Below are 6000 nucleotides of genomic sequence, written 5' to 3'. Positions count from 1 at the left end.
GTCGGCGGCGAGCCAGAGCGCTCAGCTTTGTGGAAAGAAAATAAAAGTGTCGCCAAGGCTACAGCACGCCGCTGCATGTCGGGAGTGCACGATGCCGCAGCGCTAGTCGTAATATTAGTCGACATCTTGACCAAAAAGACAAAATTAAATTGTTGTGCAATCCAAGTGATAGCGCTGTTGTTGTTGTTGTTGTTGTTTATCCGTCTTCTGGTTGTGTGTCAGTCAGGGGATAGAATAACAAGAGGAAATGACCACTACACAAAACACAACCCCCACCTTTGTGTTTGTGTTGTTGAATACTCTATATATACGCGAAAGCCGATTCGGGCCACATGCACTTGATATCTTCAGCTCTGAACATCACCGCTGATTTAACAATCCTTCAAAAGAAGAAAATACAAACAAAAGGTGTCGGGGGGGCCACGCTGTGAAACCCCCCCCCCCCCCTTTACAACGCGCTCCGCGTGGATGACTGGTGATGGCGGTCACACTCGAGTGCAGCCGGCTCACATCATCCCGAGTATTCGTTTTGAAGTTCCTGTATTCTCAGAGTCATTTTTATTTTCTCTTTCTTTTTCTTTTTTTTTGAAGGTATATTCTTCGTTCCAAGCAGCTGAAGCTGACGGTGAAAGCGAAAAGAGTGGAGAGGGAGACACACACAGATCAGTGTGTAGTCATAGTCTAGAGAGACCGAGAGTCATTCAGAAGGAGGCGGGGAGAATATTCATGGTAAGTGGGGGGCTGTAAAATCCTCTGACTTTCGCTGACCCCCTCTGTCTGGCGATAAATATTTCAAAAATACAGACCCTGGAGGTCATTTTAAGAGGTACGTATGAATTTAAATTCCTTGCGACTGTGTTATAAAACACGCCGCGCGGCCATGAGACGCTTCATTGTCTAAGCGGCGCGCATGCACTTGAATACCGGATTTACTGTCAAAAGTAAATTAATTCTTCATTTTCAACTTCAATGCATGCGCACGCACACAAACACGTCACTGTATGGCATTAACTTATGAACACATTTTTTTAAACATACTACTACTACTTAAATTACTTTCAACTGAGGGGCTTATTGAAGGGGGAAAATAAAAAATAAAAAAAAACAGGTGGAAACACAAACTCAAGGTAAATGACATCTTTCATTTCACGAGCCCACCTTGAATTAATCCAATTTAGGGGTTTAGCTACACTTTTGCACAGCAGCATTCACTCAAACTAATCCATATCGCACCCACGTACGTTCGCACACACATACACATGGAAACGCACACTCAAACTGCAATTTTTTACAGTTACCAAAGACACAAAAGCATTAACAGTTATTACAGTCAAAAACCGTAAAAAAAAAAAAAACCTGCATTAACAGTTATTCAAGTCCAAAAAAACCATACCATCGTCACAAGCATGTAAAGTATATATTGTTTTATCAGATACACGTGGTAAACAGAGCCTCCCTACGGCCCTCACAAACGCAGTCTCACAGCGGGCGGATCCTGGACACTATACCATTAAACAACACCAACAAAGATTCTTTCTGTCCTCTTTATATTTTCCTCCTCATGAATATTCAAGCTTTCCCGAGTCTTAGATGTGTCTTCTGCGAGTGGGAGCACAGGTGGATAAGAATCTGTACTTGAAACACCAAAACGAATGAAAGGGGAGCGTGACGGTCTCTGGGGCTCCCACACCTTCAGCATCAACATCGCCTCGGGCGAAAATGAGTGAGAGCTGCAGATTTGTGGAGAGTAAAGGAAGCAAAAGAGGCGTTCGGTAAATACTGAAGGTTAGGTTTCATCTCATCCCTTAATAATACATTCCCTCTGAATATGTGAGCGTTGATTATTGTTAATATTGTCAGCTATTTTCTTATTTAGTCTTGCTCGTAGACCTGAGTCGGATGTCCTTGTTAGTTTGTGTCATAAGCAGTGTTTTTTTGTTGTCGTCGGTGTGAAGTCGTAGATGACTAAAAGCGTGTTCGTTGAAGTATAAGAGTCAAAAGAAAAGCGGAACTTTTTCATCTTGGTTGTCCGCCGCTATGCTAATGCTCTGAATCCATAAAAGCATTTGCTATGTAAAGGTATTGAGCATCTAAAGTGGAATGAAGTCCACGCTCCCTTTGTGCGCGTTGTAGTCTGAGTGTCTCTGAGCTTTGGCCACTTAGCTGCGCATTCCTTTTTGGTGAAGCTAACACCGTTAGCGGTGCCAGCGCCGTTAGCTGCCAACCGCCGCCGCGGGGCCATTGGTTATCGCTGCCAGCGCCGTTAGCTGCCAAACCGCCGCCATCGCCATGGGGGAGCCCCGTCAGGAGGCAAATAGGAAGGCTTCCAATATGGCACCTTTTAATGAAAACCGTTCACATGTTTGGTGTTTTCGTTTGTCGTCAGATTTCAGACAATCTGTCAATCGGTCTCGTCAAAGTATCCCCTTGTTTGGTCAGTGAAAGGAGATTTAGGTAAAGGATGGATTCTCTCTCTCTCTCTCTCTCTCTCTCTCTCTCTATATATATATATATATATATATATATATATATATATATATTTTCACTATATATATATTTTTTGCATTAGTTTCTAAAAATAGAAGAAAAATAAGCTTTTTTTGTAAATTCTTGTCAAAAGAAAGACAAATAATACTGACCTTGATTTCATGTATAAAAGCAACAAAAGGGTGATACGTCAAAGAGGGGGTGAATATTTTGTTTACGCATTGTGTATATATATCTATCTATATATATATAGATATATATATATATTTTCACTATATATATATTTTCACTGGCCTTTTGACTTCTTACAGTGTGGATTTTAAATCCATCATTGTACGTATTTGTCGGTGCTTTAGAGAGAAATTGGGCTCATTGTCACAACGACAGTTTTCAGAGAATAATTCTTAGTACTCGATAGCTATTCATTTCTCTGCGATCCCATTACTTTTTTTTTCTTACCTTCAATTACATTTGTTGTAATGGCGCATTGCATGCCATCGACACTTAAGTGTGCTATGTAATGCCAATTATCCACTGTGTCTCAGCGTGCTATTCAAATTCAGCCATACCTCACTATTTGGAAAAAGCTGTAAATCCACTTACAGTGCATGGATCATCACACATCCTCCACTGGGTGATGAAGGGAGGAAATTTGGGAATATTTAAAATGTGAAAATCCCTCCAGTGTCGGCACATCCAGTCAACATACTTTTGTTGACACAAATATGGGTAACCTGATGTGTTTTTTGAATGTCAGGTTTATACTTTTTAACATTACGCAACATCTCCGCCAGGCTTACTGCTTGTTGAAGAATAATAAAAAGAAAAATGTGTATCTTACCTCGGAGAAAAAGGAAAGTCCAATCACTCTGACCTGCATTCACGTCGTTGACAATTTCATGAAATTACATCACGAAATTTCATCTTAACTGCTTGCCGAAAAAGTGCTTGGAGCGCAGTGTGCTCACGTCATAACGATATGACTATCAGGAAGTCTCTTCGGAGGACCAATTCTTCGCAGCGCTTTCTCCACGATCCGTCCGTTGAATGTCGAATTGTTTCGTTTATTTTTTTTTCGAACAGCTGACCCTCCAAATAGACAACTCAAATGGCCTCTAAAGAGCTTCGGTAATGGACAATTAGCATGGTCTGTGTATGTGGACCCTCTTTTTTTGGCCGTCTCCCCCCCCCCTACAGTCATGGAGCTTCAGGACTTGGCATTTGAACATGGGCCCTGGAAGACACTGGCTAATTAGTTCCTGAGGAAGGAGCCATCCATCTTCCAGAGGAAGCGATGTGTCCACTCCTGCAGCTGTGGTCAGTGCACTTTAAATGAGAAACGTCTTGAAAGTCGGGGAGACAGAGAGCGAAGTAGAATAATCAACAACAAAAAAACACAAAAGTTCAGGGTATTAGATCTCATTTATTTTCCTAACGGTCGTGTTGAAAGGCAAACAGACCCGAGTGTGAAACGCGAGATTTGAAGCCGCGAGAGCAAGATTATAATTCAGAAATTTGTCTTTTTTTTTTCCCCCGAAACATTTCCCAAAGAGCTGTTGATCTGACACGGCGATAGAACCGAAAACCATTAGCTTCTTCCTTCCGGCTGCAATGCAAATCAGCTGATTGTCAAAAAAAAAAAAAGCCTCTCTCACGCTCTAATATTTGTAGCGTCAATTTTGAAGAAAAAAAAAAAGGAAAACGAATCACGCTATTAATATTGCACAGCTGCATGGAAGATGTATGAATCAACTCTACCTCGCGTCAGGTCAATGAAAACATCTGCTCCGATTGGAAAATCACATTTTTTGTGCTCATATCGCACGTAATTATGGAATTGAAATAGATCCTGAAGTTATATTCTAAATGGATCTCATTTTTCACCATATGTGCAGCATTAGTGTGCAATGGTATTTATTTAATCTTAGCAATGGAGCCACTTAGATACATTCATATTCATGAAGTTTGACTTGATTTAGATTTATTTTCTTGAACATATGTTAAAATGTTTACACATCGTTTATTCTTCAGATTTCCACAACTTATTAATGCTTGATATCCTCTTAAAGGAGCATAATATCACATATTCAACCACGTAATATTGTATACGACCAACATTTCTGGTTAATGGGAGTCTTGGCTCTTACCAGGGTGCTCAGTCTGTCGCGATCAATTCCATAACTCTCATTTGACGAGCTTCATAACCTACGAGCAAAAAGACAGAATCCAGTACGGAGAATGGTAGCGATGCAGCGTGCGGTGACGGTTGTTGTCCCCCATAATGCTCCTGTTGTCTAGACTGTCTGGGAATATTAGTATTAAAATATAGATCTGAGACGTAATCCCAATGAATATTATTTGGATTGCATCGAGACCGACGAGTCTGACTTTAGCCACGACTGGATTTATTTTTTTTAAATTGTTGTCAACATATCTGAAAACATTTATGTATTGTGCGGTTTCTCGCCTATATTAAATCTAATTGAATACAACATTCATCCCTGTGAAGCTATTAAACTATACATATTATATTAATATGGGATACAACATGTTAAGTGTGTAATATGAGCTTCACTATTTCTTCTGACACAGCACGAGCACGGCATGTGTCCATTTAATATGAAAATAAGCTTGAGGCGTATTATGTATGGCTTAATATCATCTCATTCAGTCAGTGTGTTCCAGGGGGAAAACACACACACACACGCGTGTTACCCCAGTGTTTTTGTTTTGTGCAGAGCGGAGAAGAAGAACGTGTTGTTTACGATCAAACAGTAATTTAAATATGTTGTGCGATGACAGCGTACGTGTAACCGGAGTCGAATCAGAATCAGCTTTATTGGCCAATAAAGCTGATTCAGATTCTGATTCTGATTCAGATTCGCCTTCATACGCTCAGCGCAATAAGAGGAGCCAGAGAGACGAGGGGGTCCATCTGCAATGCAGATCTGAGTTACAAGCAATCAAAGACAATTACCAAGTAATGAGTCAGCCCCCCCGCCCCCCCCCCCCCCCCCCCCCCCACTGGAGCTATTGGACGAGGTCTGTTTGTGTGACTTCTAATCCCCAAAGTGGGAGTTTATTGAGGAGAAAATAAGTTTACTGTAGATACAACAACAACAAAAACACCTACAAGCTTGAATGTCTTCTAAAATGTCTTTTTTGGAATACATATATTTTTTGGGGGAATATATATATATATATGTATATATTCCGCATGAAAAAAACAAATGAATAAAGAACGAACACCTACAAGCGTGAATGTCTTCTAAAATGTCTTTTTTGGAATACATGTATTTTTTGGGGGTGTATATATATATATATATATATATATATATATATTCCGCATGAAAAAAACAAATGAATAAAGAACGAATCTGCTGAAGAGATCTTAAGCTGTAGGAGTGTGTGTGCGTGTGAGAAAGAGAGTGAGAGAGTGAGAAAGAGAGAGAGAGCGATGCTCTCAGGCATAAGTGAGCAAAGTGGTTACAGTATTGCTTCGGCGTAAGTGAA

This window comes from Cyclopterus lumpus, chromosome 5 (genome assembly GCF_009769545.1).
Source record: "Cyclopterus lumpus isolate fCycLum1 chromosome 5, fCycLum1.pri, whole genome shotgun sequence".
Lineage (NCBI taxonomy): Eukaryota > Metazoa > Chordata > Actinopteri > Perciformes > Cyclopteridae > Cyclopterus > Cyclopterus lumpus.
The sequence above is the reverse complement of the archived record's forward strand: the minus strand, read 5'-3'. Positions refer to the sequence as shown.